This window comes from Hordeum vulgare, chromosome 2H (genome assembly GCF_904849725.1).
Source record: "Hordeum vulgare subsp. vulgare chromosome 2H, MorexV3_pseudomolecules_assembly, whole genome shotgun sequence".
Taxonomy (NCBI): domain Eukaryota; kingdom Viridiplantae; phylum Streptophyta; class Magnoliopsida; order Poales; family Poaceae; genus Hordeum; species Hordeum vulgare.
In genome coordinates, this window is record NC_058519.1 from 272,856,527 (window position 1) to 272,874,580 (window position 18,054).

Genomic DNA, 18,054 nt, shown 5'->3' on the forward strand with positions numbered 1-18,054 from the left:
TACGAGGACAGGTAAGGAACTGCCATCTAGCTCTGCACTTGATTCACCTTCAGTTATGAGTAAGTTTGCGACACCACCTCCTGCTAGAAATCTTGATATGTTGCATGTGCTTGATGATGCTACTTCTGCTGCCCATGATGCTTATGATGATGCTATGCTTGATACTGCTTTGCCACTAGGTGCCCTTGATGTACAAATCGCTAGAGTTGCTGCTAGATGTGATGATACTTTAGAAACTGCCGATACTATTGAAGTAGAACCTGCTATTTTGCCTGTTAGGACTAGCTCTCCTAGATATGAATTACCTGATATGCCTGAGGGTTATGTTATGGAGGGAGAGATAGCTGAGGACTTTCTTGCTTGTAAGGATAGCTATGATGTTGAGAAATTACACCTCAAGTGGAAAGAAAAATCTTTGAACGCTAGGATGAAATACGTCTCAAATTTTGCTACTTCGCCTATCTTTGTGACCGAGAAGGATTATGAATTCTCTGTCGACCCTGAGATAATCACTCTGGTCGAATCTGATCCTTTTCATGGTTACAAGTCTGAAACGGTTGTAGCCCATCTTACCAAACTGCACGATATAGCCACCCTATTCACGAGTGAGGAAAATATCCGCCACTACTATATCCTCAAGCTGTTTCCTTTCTCGCTAAAAGATGATGCTAAGACTTGGTTCACTTCTCTTGCTCCTGGTTGTGTGCGTAGCCCCCAGGATATGGTCTACTACTTCTCTGAAAAATATTTCCCTGCGCATAAGAAGCAAGCTGCCTTGCAGGAAATATACAACTTTGTGCAAGTTGAAGAAGAGAGTCTCCCACAAGCTTGGGGGAGGCTCGTCCAGCTACTGAATTCTTTTCCTAATCACCCTCTTGAGAAGAATGAAATACTTGATATCTTCTATAATGGACTTAACGATCATTCTAGAGACCACCTAGATAGTTGTGCTGGTTGTGTTTTTAGGGAACGGACTGTAGAACAAGCTGAGATCCTATTGAATAATATCTTGTGCAATGAGAATGCTTGGACTATTCCCGAACCACCTCCTAAGCCAACTCCAAAGAAAATCGGTATTCTATTCTTCAGTCCTGAAGATATGCAAGAAGCTAAGAAATCTATGAAAGAGAAAGGCATTAAATCTGAAGATGTCAAAAATCTACCACCTATCGAAGAGATCCATGGTCTTGATAACCCGATACAGGTAGTAGAAGTAAATTCTCTGCGTAGGTTTGATGAGATTGATATTCCTTTTAATAAACCTGCTAGCATATGCCTGGATGAATTTGATAACTTTGTTTCCAAACAACAAAGTTTCAATGATTATGTTAGTAGACAAATGGAATAGAATGCTCGTATGCTTTGTCATTTAAGTGCTTGTGTGGACAGAAATGTCAATGATCTTAAGCTCCTGAGTAAACATGCCTCTATGGTTACTACTCAGGTAGAACAAGTACTTAAGGCTCAAAATGACTTGCTCAATGAGTTGAATGACAATTCTGTTTGAGTCGTCACTAGAGGCGATAGAATGACCCAGGAACCTTTGTATCCTGAGGGTCATCCTAAGAGAATTGAACAAGATTCTCAAGTAGTTAGCACTGATGCACCTAGTCATCCTAGAAAGAAGAAGAAATATGATAGGAACTTGCACGCTAGCAACCCAGATGTCGTTACACCTGAGAATCCAAACGATGTCTCTGCTTCTGATGCCGAGACACAATCTGGTGATGAACATGAGCCTAATGATAATATCAATCGTGATGTTCATGTTGATGCTCAACCTAGCAATGATAAGGATGTGGAGATTGAACCTGTTGATCTGGATAACCCACAACCTAAGGATAAGAGATACGATAAGAATGACTTCACTGCTACGAAGCATGGTAAAGAAAGGGAACCATGTGTTCAGAAACCCATGCCCTTTCCTCCCAAACTATCCAAGAAAAAGGATGATGAGGAATTTGAACAATTTGTTGAAATGATTAGACCTGTCTTTCTGCAAATGCGTTTGACAGATATGCTCAAAATTTCTCCGTAGGCTATGTACATGAAGCGTATTGTGACTAATAAGAGGAGGATACCTGAGGTTGAGATTTCCACCATGCTCGCTAATTATACCTTCAAGGGTGGAACTCCTAAGAAACTAGGTGATCCCGGAGTGCCCACTATACCTTGCTCCATTAAAGGTAACTACGTTAAAACTGTTTTATGCGACCTTGGAGCCGGTGTTAGTGTTAGGCCTCTCTCTCTTTATCGTATACTTGAGCTGGATAAGTTGACACCCACTGAAATCTCTCTGCAAATGGCCGACAAATCAACTGCTTTCCCTATCGGCATTTGCGAGGATGTACCTGTTGTGGTTGCTAAAGTTACTATCTTGACGGACTTTGTTATCCTGGATATTCCCGAGGATGATGCCATGACGGTCATCCTTGGAAGACCCTTTTCAAACACTGCAGGGGCTGTTATAGATTGCAACAAAGGCAATGTCACTTTCCATGTCAACGGTAATGAGAATACGGTGCCCTTTCCGAAGAAACAACATCGAGTACTTTGCATCAATGCTATCGAAAAACTTCATCGATTCTTATTGGGAGATTTGAATGCCCTATACCTCCTGTCAAGATGAAATGTGATTTTCTTGTTGGGGAGATACACATCCCCATTGATGTAACCTAGTGGCTATTCGAAAATTCTTTGTTCCGTTTTGCGATTCGAAAAGTTTGTCAAGGAGACTTGATCAACCTCATTAATGGATTTCTTTCGATGACCATGAGATGGATGAATCGAGGAGTCACAAACCTCTGTTCCAAGCTTTCACCTTCGGTTGCTTAGAATAAAAATGATAGGTTTAGTTTAGTTTTCCCTGTTTTCTGTTTTAGCGTCCCGTAGAAAAGTACCCCAAAAATAAAAGTTCTCCGAATGTGCTGAAAATCAAGTATGCTTTTTTCTGGATTTTTTGAAAAATACTGAGACGAAGAGCTAGTCTGGGAGCTGCACCAGTGGGCTACAAGCCCTGCAGGCGTGGGCACCCCCCTGGTTGCGCCTCCCAGGCTTGTGGGGCTCATGTGCACCCGCTCCACTCATTCTATCTCCCATCTGCTTCTCCTACCTCCAGAAAAAATCGTTTCGCAGCTCAAACCCGTGTTCTTGCTCTTCTTGCTGGGATTTTTGATCTCCTTGAGCAAAGCACCATTCACCGAACTGTTTTGGGGAAATTATTCCTTGGTAAGTGACTCCTCCATTGGTCCAATTAGTTTTTGCTCTACTTCCTTATACTTCGCGTATTTTTGCTGCCTTGGTGACCATGTTCTTGAGCTTTGCATGCTAATTTTAGCTGGTCCCAAGAGGTTTGGATGCGTAATATGGCCTCTAGGCACTAGTGAGAGTAGTTGCTACGAGTTTCGCTAGGCCTTGTTCACTTTTCCTTAGAGTCACTGAAATTTCAGAGATTTTCGGAGATAGAAAAGGGAAAATATGAGGAGGTTCTTAAGAGGCTCTTCAAGCCGTGACCCCAAGGATGATGGAAGTGAGAAGAAGAAACCCAAGTATCCGGTCCCTCGAGTTGCAGAAGTTCGAGCGTGCGAGTGGCCAAGCGATGTGTTCTTACGTGCCGCCGGACTTTATGAGGACTTTTATTACTTGGTGGAGAACGCAGGCCTTACGGCCTTCGTTGAAGATAAGTGTCTGCAATACCTCCTCCTCACTAATATTTTCGTGCAAAGCTTGAACTTCTATCCAAGGAAGAATCCTCCTATGGTTGAGTTAAAGTTATATGATATCCCCCAGCGCATGTCACTCCAGGATTTTTGCAATGTTTGCAAATTACCTTATGTGGGGATATTCATGAACCTCGTCCATGGGACTTGGAGGCTTTCATACATACTATTGCTGTAGGAGAGGAGAGAGGAGTGTCTTGCGCTAGAGCTGCTAGCATACATTTCCCCGTGCTTCGGTACTTATCATTATTTGTGGGAAAATGTTTGATTGGCCGTGGGAAAGCTGGGTCCCTTAGCTTCCCAGATCTTGCAGTCTTGCGCGAAGCCCTTTATAATGATAAAACTTATAGCTTGGGCGCTATAGTAGCTCAACGATTGAACACGAACCATTCTAAATGTGTTGTCTATGGAGGTATCTATGCTACTCGTCTTGCTAGACATTTTGAGATACCTATTAGACTGGACGAGGAAGAAGAGATTCTTCTTCCCGAAAGATATCTAGATTATGATAGCATGGTTCGCCATGACTTTCTTTATAGAGATATAAATAGAAGGATGATTTATAACCTGGTATTTAGTCAGGGTACTCGTGAGACTATTACTTTGCCTGCTGCTTCTTTGTTCAATCTTCATGCAGGCAGGTACATTATTATGCCCTCGGACATCTATGCATACTGGGGCATAGCCCAACCACAGGTGCCCGTTCCCGAGCCACCAGTCGAGTACCAGACGCCAGTTTATCAGTGGGAGCCAGAGGAGCTCACACAACCATGGCATCCTCAGTCCACTCCGGAGTACCCCGGAGCTGGTTATTTCCCTCCTTGGGAGTAGACCAACTTAGGCCAAAAGCCTGAGCTTGGGGGAGTACGTGTTTCTCACCGACTTGATATTCTTGCTTATGCTTTCACTTTGTTAGTCGGTGTTCACACTTTGCCACTGTATCATCCATGCTAGTTTATTTCTTTTTGTCGTTTTCTTTTCGTGTGTCTGTCTAGTTTGAGAAAACCCAAAAATATTTTCTTGTTCTTCTTTTGCTTGTTGGGAGCTTTCCCATGTAAATAGTTTTCTTTTTCTTTGGGTCAAGGTAGAAGACCATGGTTACAATGTTTAGTGGCTCTCGCATGCATATTTGTTTATCTGTCAAAGAGTCATATTACTTTGTCTTCTTCTTTGTGTTTGCTTGCAGATTCCAGCTTAGTCCAATGCACGAGCACTCTTATTATTATTCACATCGTTCGGTCGTGCAAGTGAAAGGCAATAATGACGATATATGATGAAGTGACTGAGCCTGGAAAAGCTGGTATGAACTCGATCTATTTTGTTTTTGTAAATATGACTAGCTCATTGTACCTGATTCAGCTTTTTCATGAGAGAAACATGTTTGCACTGACAATTTAGAGATCATACTTTCTGATGCCATGCTTAATTAGCTAGGAGCTTATAATGGTTTGTCTTGGATGCCAACATGAATTTTGAGATAACTATGATGCAGTATGATAGGATGGTATCCTCCTTTGACTGATTCAAGTTGCTTGACTTGGCGCATGTTTACGCATGTAGTTGAAACAAAATCAACATAGCCTCTATGATGTTTAGGTTCATGGTGATTCATGTGCTACTCATGCTTGCACTCAATGTTAGTTAATCTCAATGCATTTTGATGACTGTTGTCGCTCTCTAGTTGTTCGCTTCCCAGTCTTTTGCTAGCCTTCACTTGTACTAAGAGGGAATACTGCTTGTGCATCCACCTACATAAACCCAAAGTGGTTCCATATGAGTCCACCATACCTACCTATATGCGGTATCTACGTGCCGTTCCAAGTAAATTTGCATGTGCCACTCTCTAAATCTTCAAGAAATAATCTGTTTTGCATGCCCGAACCGCTCATGTGGTGACAGGGGGCTATCAATATCTTCCATGCTAGGCGTGTTATCCTCGATATGTGTTTATTCACTATCATTCACGAGAAAGGGGCCGATAATTGGAATGCCCAGTTCCATGCTCAAATCGAAAAGATAATTGCAAACAAAACTCCCCCTGGATTGTTGTTGGTATGGACGACACCCGAGTATTCGGCAAGTCGTGGAGTGTGATTCATCGGTGGTGGGGGAGTCAAAACTTTACTTTTCTGTTTGGGAACTGCATATAGCATGTGTAGCATGGAAGATGGTGAGAACTCTTGGACATTGCGTTGACAATGAAAGCATGCCACCCAAAATTATTATCTCTGTTTTAAAAGCTTGAGCTCTGGCACCTCTACAAATCAATTCTTCCCTCTGCGAAGGGCCTGTCTATTTATGTTCCTATTGAGTCATCCTCTTCTTATAAAAGCACCAATTAGAGAGCACCTCTGTCATTTTTATGCTTTGCTTTTAACTGTGATTGAGTATGAGTGTGACTGGATCTTCTTTGCCATGAATTACAATGTTTAGTCAGCCCTTGGTGTTTGAAGGTGCTCTGCATTTATGTTTGGCGGTCTCAGAAAGAGCTAGCGAGATACCATCTGTTCATACTGCTTCATGATTGTTTTGATTGAAGTGTTGACGTTTGAGGCTTATTATTATTTGCTCGCTAGTGGATTATGCCATTGATATGAGTTTACCGTGAGACCTAGCTGTCATTTGCTTATGTGGTTAGCTTGTGATCTTGCTGAAATTCTGGTTATGAGTTAGACATAGTTGCAACAACAAGATCAAACAGAGTTCGTAAAAGTTTTTCTTTTGTCTCTTTCAGTTTGTCAACTGAATTGCTTGAGGACAAGCAAGGTTTTAAGCTTGGGGGAGTTGATACGTCTCTATCGTATCTTCTTTTCCAAACTCTTTTGCCCTTGTTTTGGACTCTAATTTGCATGATTTGAATGGAACTAACCCGGACTAACGCTGTTTTCAGCAGAATTGCCATGATGTTGTTTTTGCGTAGAAATAAAAGTTCTCGGAATGACCTTAAAATTTACAGAGGATTTTTGTGGTATATATAAAAAATACTGGCGCAAGAATCAACGGAGGAAGTCGAGCGTGGAGCCCACAAGCCCACCAGGCGCAGGCCCCCCTGGCCACGCCTGGTAGGCTTGTGGGGCCCACAAAGCTCCACCGCCTACTAATCCAGCTTTACTTAGTCCGTTTCGTCCGGAAAAAAAATCAAGGAGAAGAGTTCATCGCGTTTTACGATACGGAGGCGTCGCCACCTCCTGTTCTTCCTCTGGAGGGCAGATCTGGAGTCCGTTCTGGGCTCCGGAGAGGGGAGATCGTCGCCATCGTCATCATCAACCTTCCTTCATCGCCAATTTCATGATGCTCTAGACCGTTCGTGAGTAATCTCATCGTAGGCTTGCTGGACGGTGATGGGTTGGATGAGATCTATCATGTAATCGAGTTAGTTTTGACGGGGATCGATCCCAAGTATCCACTATGTTCTGAGATTGATGTTGCTACTACTTTGCCATGCTTAATACTTCTCACTAGGGCCCGAGTGCCATGATTTCAGAGCTGAACCTATTATGTTCTCGTCAATATATGTGTGTTCTTGATTCTATCTTGCAAGTTGTAGTCACCTACTATGTGTTATGACCCGGCAACCCCAGAGTGACAATAGCCGGAACCACTCCCGGAGATGACCATAGTATGAGGAGTTCATGTATTCACCAAGTGTTAATGCGTTGGTCCGGTTATTTATTAAAAGGAGAACTTTAATATCTCGGAGTTTCCATTAGGACCCCGCTGCCATGGGAGAGATGGACAATAGATGTCATGCAAGTTCTTTTCCCTAAGCACGTATGACTACATACGGAATACTTGGCTACATTACATTGACGAACTTGAGCTAGTTACATATCTCTCTGTGTTATAACTGTTGCATGATGAATAACATCCAGCATAATCATCCATCACCGATCCAATGCCTACGAATTTTTCCTACTGGTCCTTGCTACGTTACTTTGCTGCTACTGCTGTCACTGCTGCTATTGTTACTCTGCTGCTGCTACTGTTACTCTCTTGCTACTGCTGTCACTTTGCTGCTACTGGTTACTATTGCTACTGCTGCTATCATACTACTTTGCTACTGATACTTTGTTGCAGATACTAAATCTTTCAGTTGTGGTTGAATTGACAACTCAACTGCTATTACTTGAGAATATTCTTTGGCTTCCCTTTGAGTCGAATCAATAAATTTGGGTTGAATACTCTACCCTCGAAAACTGTTGCGATCCCCTATACTTGTGGGTTATCAATTACGAGTGAGGATGATGAACCCATCCGTGATTGTGCTCCTCTCTGGAATGGGTTATAGATTGGATTTGATGGCTTCTAGAACTTGCGGCGGCTGAAACGATTTTTTGTCAACTCCTCTAGGGTTTCTCGAATATTGGGGTATTTATAGAGCTCACAGGCGGTGGAGGAGGTGCCTTGTGCCCCTACTAGATACCGGGACATCCCAGGGGCCCTGGGGGCGTCCTCATGCCTAGTGGTCTACCTGGGCCTCCTCTGGTAATCATGGTTTGCTCCAAAGTTTCCTTCTCGTCGAAAAAAATCTCTGTAAATTTTTGTGGCATTTGGACTTCATCTGAATTGTTTTTTTGCGAAAGAAAAACAACGACTTGCACTAGGCACTATGTCAATTGGTAAGTCCCAAAAATGGATATGAAGTTGCTATAAATTGATCATAAAACATCCAAGAATGATAATATAACAGCATGGAACAATCAAAAATGATAGATACGTTGGAGACATATAACAAATCAGTCTTTTCTACCAAGACAAATTGAGGAGACTATCTTTTGAAGCACTAGAGAAAGGAGTTCATAATCCATATGTAAAATCCCTATGTTCTCTTGTGCTTTGTGCCTAGCTAGAGTGTGCATCATGTTAAAATTTTCAAACTTGAAATGGGGATTAATAAACCCTAGCACCTCACCCAAATAAAACAATTCAAAAAGTGTGATTTTCAATGAACCCAAATGGCGTGAAAAACGTTCATCCTTTCTGATAAATATTGGCAACAATATTTCAGGGACGCATTTCAATTTACAAATGGATTTTGGCATTTACTTTAATCCAACAAAGCCCCTCAAAATATCACTTAATGCTCTATAAATATTTAGATGCTCCAAAATTGTTGAAACTTTTGTGGCAGTTTGAAAATATTCAAACTACATGTTATAAAATGTTGGAGCTACTTTTGAGATAAGGGTTTTCGTCAAATAAAATTAATAATAGAAGTCAGAATTTGATAACAGAACAAAAATAAAAAATAAGGCAGAAGCCTTACTTGTCGCTGTGTGGCCGAGCCCACTGAGCCTCCCCTGTCGTCTTCCTCCTCCTGACTCGCACACGAGGAGCTGGTTGCCGCCTGCTGTGCCTCCGACACGCAGCTGCGTGCTTGTTCATCAAGGTGGCGAGGGGGATAAGCCTCCTCGGCGTTGACCCAATCCATTCCAGCCCCCGTTCACCCCTCTGCTGCTCGTCTCCTCTCTGCTCCGCCATGGCCGTTGCCCCCAAAGGTCATCGTCGTCGCTAGGCCAGTTCAGCCACCCCCTAACCTCCGTCAATCCCAAAAGCTCCGCCGTATTCTGTTGCTACTCCTCGCGAAGCCACGCCGGGCAAGAGGCCTCCAGACGACGACCCCGACCTCATCTTCACCTCCTGGCAGCCGCAACCGCCGCCGATAATTCACCGTCTCTGGGGCCTCCTCGAGCTAGATTCTGACGCCTTCGCCCTCATAGTGAGCCCATGGACCAATTCCCTTTTTTATCGTCGTCGATCTCGAGCTGTAGGCTCAGATTGCTCCGAGCAAGAGGAGCTCCGTTGTGCGGACCATGATGCCGACGATGTTCTGGTGGTTCTTAGGTCAAGTCAATGCCTCCGTGCGTTCGCATGATGGCGTAGATGCCGTAGGTGTCTTGCCCTGGCTCGATTGAGCCCTGCTTCCTACGTCCCGACGAATTTCAAACACCAGCGTCCGCCGAGATTGTTGCCGGCGATGTTCTGAGCCATCTCAACCCCTGGAGTTGCCTCCTTTGGATTCGCGTGAGAGAGGTCGTTTGATAGAAGCCAACCACCATCCTTTTGGTTGCCGGAGGGCGACTTCCGACCCCCTCCGCCGTCTCTGGTGCTGCCAGCGGCTCAATGCCCGTGAACACCACCCTGCTGACCACCAGGGTTAACACCCTCGTTCACTGGGAGCTGGGTGCAGCTCCTGACTAATTCAAGATTAGGTTAAATAAATTATTTTACTGAATTAAACACTAAACACTTACTAATGAGTGGGCCTAGCCCCATTAATTAGGATTACAGTTCAATTATATTTCTGTTTAGTGCTTGTGTCACTCACAAGTGACCCTAGTGGTCAGGTTTGACCTGCAACGGTCAGATTGACTAGCTGATTCAATTGTGATGCAATAAAGGCATTTTTGTTTTAAATAAAATCCAGAAATACTTAAAACTTCTAAAATTCATTGAAATTAATGTGTAAACCAGATTAAAATAATTTATATATGAAACTTTATCACAAAAATCCAAGAAATTCATTGGTGCTATTATCATGCATGATAGAACAAGATATGCCTGAGCATCAGATCAAATCAATTAAAGGTACTTTGAAAATACCTTATGTGAAGTGGAATTTGAATCTTATTTTCAAACAAGCTTCAACCAATCTATTAGTCGGTGCATTAGCTCATCCAACATATCTTTATCATGCCATGATCATGCATCATATTGTTTCACTTGCCGTGTATTGATTGTTATCTATTTGAATTGTGGTAGGCTTCATTTCGGAGGATACTCAAGAGTATCTAATAGATGGAGTGTATCCCTCCGTTGATCCACAAGGCAATCACCCCTTTTGAGCATTCTGATAAAATCCCATGTTCTTGCCCCTGCTCTCATTTATTGCATTAGGACACATCGTTTGAAATGCTTATGCTTCGGTAGTCGAACCCATTCTCTCCATGACTTCTCATGGTCAAAGTAAATAGCTAAACCATGCAACCTAGCATATGTGGTAGATGCTTGAGCCATGATGCGCCTTACCTTGCTATGCTTGCTAAGCTTAGAGTTGTGTTAGGCCTGTTTCATCTGGATGATGAAACAGAGTGAATGAATGTGTTCTGGTGTTAAGATTTCAGTACTAAACCTGTTTGGGTAAAGGTACCGATGAGAAGCTTTGCAGGAGTACATGGCGGGTTGTCTCATTGGAACCGTCCTTAGGAACAAAGTTCCGTGTATGTGATCCAAGACCAGATGCTACCACACGTTGGGATACTTAATTGACCCTCTCGAGTTATTAATCGCCTAGTACTCGGACCAGGAGTTGCAATTAGTTTCTGGTGTTTGTAGCATATGCTGGAGGCCGTGCATAGCGCTCACCCTAGAGGTGGGCTATGATGCGGTAGGAAGTGGCACGGTGTACCAAGTGGCACGTGGATGGTGGGCTTGGGAACCCTGCGCACATCGTTTGAGGCCGTAGCGAAAACTTCGGTCGGGCTTCCGTGTAAGTTAAGTCTCAAATTGGCGATAAACCTGGACAAGGTAATAGCATGGTTAACGGTTGTGGCCTACTCCCTTGCTAGGCTTCTGCTTGAAGGTTGCCGAGGTGCGTAAAGTTCACATGTCGATAAGCGGTGAGAGCGTGTGTTAAGTAAACCCCTGTAGGGTTATGATCTATTCTAATAGCCTCGTCCTCGGATATGGACCGCTTGGAAACATATGTTGCCACTATAAGAATACCCTCCCTAAAGCAACATAAATTATACAACATTTCAACAATGTGTTGCAAAATTTACAATAGATACGCATATAAGCGGTGCGGCATATGCGTTGTAGATTTACACCTGATGGCCCTATCATTGTAGAGATTAAAAAAGAAAAAAGAACAGAGGGTAGAAAAAACGAGAAAAGGGTAGAGAGAAGCGCAAGAAGCAGCCCCCGATTCCCCACGTCTCTCCCAAATTTCTGTCACCGACCGCCTCGTCTCCCTCCTCCAACCCACCTCGCCGCCGACCCCCTCCTCACACCTCGCAACTCTAGTGGTTGCCAGATCTTCCGCATCCTCCACCCACCCATACCTCTCGCGTCCCACATCTGCCTCTTCAAGAAGCTCCTCGTTGTGCCACCAGCGGCGAAAGATTCAGGTGACGCCCAACAAATCCCACCACCGCAAAGCACTGCCCGAGGCCCCCTCGCACCACGACGCCCTCCCATCCGGCTTGATCCCGCACTCGACGCAACCAAAGCCCACCGCAGCCCTCCTTCCATGGATAGGGTTTCAGGCGTTGGGTCCGGCGCAGGTAGCCATGTCGTCCTCCTCGAAGGAACGACTAGTAGAGGGTTTGAGGTGTTCGGTCCAGCGCTGGTAGCCATGTCGTCCTCCTCGAAGGAACGAGTAGTGGACAACCTTGCTGTTGTTCGAGACGAAGCAAACATGTAACTTCCTCCTCCACTAGGTTAAGGTGTGCTGGTTCACTCTTCCAGTTAATCAATAATTTACCTTTGCTACGGCAACAAAAGACCTTCCAACGGCGCCAAAATAGTGCTGACGGGAGACTGTTCTTTACTCCTCAGCAACGGCACCAGGTATCCTTCTGCTACGGCTACGCCTTTAGGGACTTCCTAGGCAAATATGCAAAGGATTTCCCCACGGCCTTGGAGACTTGTTTTGGTGTTCCCTCGAAGTGGAAAGGGTGATGTAGCGCAGCGGTGGTAAGTATTTCCCTCAGTTTTGAGAACCAAGGTATCGATCCAGCGAAGGAGTATCACAAGTGCCTGCACAAACACAAAGAGCTTGCTCCCAACGCTATGAAGGGGTTGTCAATCCCTTATAGATTGTTTGCTAAGTGAGAACTGAAAGCAACAAAGTAACAAAGCAATGTAAAAGCGAAAGTGGAAACGATAGGTGTGAATAGACCCGGGGGGCGTAGTGTTCACAAGTGGCTTCTCTCATGAAAGCAAGTAGATGGTGGGTGAACGAATTACTGTCGAGCAATTGATAGAACCGCGCAAAGTCGTGACGATATCTATGGCAATGATTATATCTATAGGCATCACGTCCAAAACAAGTAGACCGATACTTTCTGCATCTACTACTATTACTCCACACGTCGACCGCTATCCAGCATGCATCTAGTGTATTAAGTCCAAAAGAACAGAGTAACGCCTTAAGCAAGATGACATGATGTAGATGGACAATCTCATATCTACGACAAAGCCCATATTGTTACCCTTGATGGCAACTACATGATGTGTGCCTTGCTGCCCCTACTGTCACTGGGAAAGGTCACCACACGGTAAGAACCCAAAACCAAGCACTTCTCCCATTGCAAGAATCATAGATCTAGTTGGCCAAACAAAACCCAAGACTCGGAGAGACTTACAAGGATATCAAATCATGCATATAAGAAATCAACAAAGACTCAAATATATATCATAGATAATCTGATCACAAATCCACAATTCATCGGATCTCGACAAACACACCGCCAAAGAGGATTACATCGGATAGATCTCCATGAAGATCATGGAGAACTTTGTATTGAACATCCAAGAGAGAGAAGAAGCCATCTAGCTACTAACTACGGACCCGTAGGTCTGAAGTGAACTACTCACGAGTCATTGGAGGGGCGATGATGTTGATGAAGAAGCCCTCCAACTCCAAAGTCCCCTCCGGCAGGGCACCGGGAAGGGTCTCCATATGAGATCTCGCGGAAACAGAAGCTTGCGGCGGCGGAAAAGTGTTTTCATGGACGCCCTGATTTTTTCTGGATTTTTAGGGAATATATAGGCCAAAGACCTAGGGCAGGGGGGCCACAGGGAGGCCACAAGCTTGGTTGCCGCGGCCTCCCCATGGCCACGGCAACAGGGCTTGTGGGCTCCCTGTGGGCCCACTTGCTTGGCCCTCAAGCCTCCCGATTTTCTTCCGTTCTGGAAAAAATCATTTTGGGGATTTTATTCCGTTTGGACTACGTTCCAAAATCAGATCTGAAAAGAGTCAAAAACACAGAAAAAACAGGAACTGGCACTTGGCACTGAGTTAATAAGTTAGTCCCAAAAAAGATATAAAAGGTAAACAAAACATCAAAGTCGACAAGATAACAGCGTGAAACCATCAAAAATTATAGATACGTTTGAGACGTATCAAGCATCCCCAAGCTTAACTCCTACTCGTCCTCGAGTAGGGAAGTGATAAAGAATGATTTTTTGATGCTTTAATGTACCTAGGATAAATGTGCTTTGCAACTCCTTTATGTGACGTGAATGTTCAGATCCATTAGATTCAAAACAATAGCTTGCTATTGATGTGAAGACAATAATAATTCAAGCAAACTAGCAAGGTAATCATGAACTTTCAAAATAACAAGGCCAAAAGAAAGTTATCCCTACAAAATCATATAGTCTGGCTATGCTCTATCATCATTGCACAACGAATTTAAATCATGCACAACCCCGGTATTGGCCAAGTAATTGTTTTCACACCTTTACTTTCTCAAACTTTTTCAACTCTCACGCAATACATGAGCGTGAGCCATGGTTTTAGCACTATAAGTGGTGTGGAGTGTGGTGGAGGTTGCAAGAAAAACAAGGAGAAGATCGTCACATTAATTAGGCATATCAATGAGCTGTGGAGATGGTCATCAATAGATATCAATGTGAATGAGTAGGGATTGCCATACAAATGATGCACTAGAGCTAAGAGTAAGTGAAATCTCTTAAAGAAAACTAGTGGGTGTGCATCCAACTTGCTTGCTCACGAAGACCTAAGGCAAATTTGAGGAAGCCTATCATTGGAATATACAAGCCAAGTTATATAATGAAAATTTCCCACTAGCTATATGGTGGTGACAAAACAAGATACTCTCAATCACGAAGATCATGGTGCTTAATATGGACAAGTGTGGAAAAGTGGTAGCATTGTCCCTTCTCTGTTTTTCTCTCATTTCATTTTTTTTGAATGGGCTCTTTGGCCTCTTTTTTTTTGGTGGGCATCTTTTGCCTCTTTTATTTCCTCACATGGGACAATGCTCCATCAATGATGATCATCACACTTACAACTCAAAACTTAGAGCAACGATGACTCTATATGGAATGCCTTCGGTAGTGTACCGTGACAATGATCTAGCATGGCATGGACATTAATGGAAACATCATGCTAGCTATCTTACGATCATGCAATGGCAATATAGACGTGGTGGCACATGTCATGGTGGTAGTTGCATGGCAATATATCTCGGAATGACTTTGAAAAAGCCATAGTAGGTAGGTATGGTGGCTGTTTTGAGGGAGGCTAATGGTGGGTTTTGTGCACCGGCGAAAGTTGCAGGGCACTAAAGAAGATAATGATGATGGAAGGTGAAAGTGCATCTAAACCATGGACTCAACATTAGTCATGAAGAACTCATATACTTGTTGCAAAAGTTTTATTAGTAATCGAAACAAAGCATTCAACGCATACTCCTAGGGGAAGGGTTGGTAGGTATAAACCATCGCGCGATCCCGGCCGCCACACAAAGGATGCCAATCAATAGACTAATCATACTCAGACTTCATGACATAGCGGTTAACCATACGTGCACGCTACGGGAATCACTAAATTCAACACAAGTATTTCTAGATCCACAACACCTTACTAGCATAACTTCAATATTACCATAACCACAACTCAAAACTAGTTGAGATGAATCAAACTTCTCTAACTATTCAATGCACATGAAGGTGGAAGTTTTCGTATCCCTTTGGATAACTACCACTTTTGAGACTACTTTCAAAGCATAGATCAACTACCAAGCCACACACCACCGTGCTCTAAAATATATAAGTGAAGCACACAGAGCAAAATCAACTACCTCAAAAGATATAAGTGAAGCATATGTGATCTGAATTGTCTAACCAAAGGATATAAGTGAAGCTCGACAAAATCACGGTGAGTGCATGTCTCTCTCTCTAGGTGTGCATCAAGGATGATTGTGACACAACAAAAATAAAAGACTCCTACGATACAAGACGCTCCAAGCAAAACACATAACATGTGGTGAATAAAAATATAGCCCCAAGTAACATTACCGATGGATTGAAGACGACAAAGGGGATGCCTTCCCGGGGCTTCCCCAAGCTTAGGCTTATACGGCATCCTTGAATCATCTTGGGGTTCCTTGGGCATCCCCAAGCTTGAGCTCTTGCCACTCTTTATCTTTTTATCCATAAGAACTTCACCCAAAACTTGAAAACTTCACAACACAAAACATAAACAAAAACTCGTGATAACATTAGTATAAGAAAGCAAACCACTGCTTCCTTAGGTACTGTAGCAAACTTGAATTCTACTTATGTTGATGTTGGGTTACTGTATTTTCAATCTTCCATGGCTAATACCCCCCGATACTATCCATAGTTTCATCAAAATAAGCAACCAACACAACAAAAACAGAATCTGTTAATAGCAGACCAGTCTGTAGCAATCTGTATACTTCGTATAGTTATGGTACTTCAAAAATTCTGAAAACTTACGACAGTCTGAAGAATTTGCGTAGGAATCAGCAGCAAAAAGAATCAACTCAAAAGCTCTTACAGAAAAAAATTGAATTCTTTTCGTGAGCAGAAAGTTTCTGGCTTTTCCAGCATGACCAAACGATCATCCCCAAGACAAATCATAACGGTTTTGCTTGGCACAAACGCAAAAAGAAACACAAAAAACACAATCATAACAGAATTATGAAAGTGTGGAGAACACAAAATAGAAAGAAAAAGGATAGATTCGTTGGGTTGCCTCCCAACAAGCGCTATTGTTTAACGCCCTTAGCTAGGCATAAGGTGATGGAATCACGTATAGTCATCTTTGGTGCTCAACCCATAAGTAGCCCTCATCATAGATTCATAAGGCAATCTTATTTTCTTTCTAGGAAAGTGCTCCATGCCCTTCTTTTGGGAAAATTGAAGTCTAATATTCCCTTCCTTCATATCGATGATAGCACCAATAGTCCTTAGGAAAGGTCTACCAAGAATAATGGGACATGAATGATTACAATCTACGTCATGTACAATGAAATCCACGGGTACATAGTTCTTATTTGCAACAATAAGAACATCATCGATCCTTCCCATGGTTTTCTTGACAGTAGAATCCGCAAGATGCAAATTAAGAGAACACTCTTCAATCTCATGAAAACCAAGAATATCACATAAAGACTTTGGAATCGCGGAAACACTAGAACCCAAATCACACAAAGCATTGCACTCATAGTTTTTGATCTTGATTTTGACAGTAGGTTCCCACTCATCATGAAGTTTTCTAGGTATAGAGACTTCTAGTTCGAGCTTCTCTTCTAGAGATTTCATCATAGCGTCTACGATATGCGCGGTAAAGGCTTTGCTTTGACTATAAGCATGTGGAGAGTTTGCAATGGATTGCATCAAAGAGATGCATTCAAAGAAGGAGCAATTATCATAATTGAATTCCTTGAAATCCAAAGTGGGAGTTTCATTACTACCCAAAATTTTGATTTCTTCTACTCCACTCTCCACACCTTTATCATCAAGATAGGTGAACTCCGAATCATTGGGGCGTTTTTCAACCACAATGGATTCATATCCAGCCCCTTCATCAATAGGTTTGACATGGGAAAACAAAGATTCAAGAGGAGACACACCAATCACTTTAAGATCTTCGTGATTTGCATCACTAGAATGCACCCTTTTAAACCATTCATGCCTAGCGCGAATTTGGGCGGTTCTTTCTTTGCTCTCATTCATGGAGATACTCATAGCTTTCAAAGTTTCATCCAAGTTGACCTTGGGAGGAGCACATCTAACTTTCAAAGCATCAATATCACAAGACATCCGATCAACACTCTTAGCCAAATCGTCAATTTTGAGTAGTTTTTCCTCTATGGACGCTGATGGGGTTATAGTCCTAGGGTAGGGTCATAGGTCTGCCCTATAGGTCCTACCCAAGGACTACCCTTCATAGAAGACAGGGCCCTTAGATAGTTCCGACTAAACTGAGGACGCTCCCATCATCCAGTCGGCGACGATCCACTCGGAGCATATATAGCGTACCGACTGGAATCCACTGTGTACATCGTAACCTCCCAGGAGGGCAACGGTCATACGTTTTCATACACCATTATTAGCATTTAAAGCTTACGTTACCTGTAACGTAGGCATTTATTCGCCACTATTCCACCCTTGTCCACCGGGCCATTATGAAGGGCAGTACACTCTATATAAGCCGCCCTTCCCCACTGGTGCAAGGGTTGGCACTTGCTGTAATCCTATAATCCACTCGACACAAAGCTCCCAAGAGCACTGAGACGTAGGGCTTTTACCTCCACCGTAGAGGGGCCTGAAC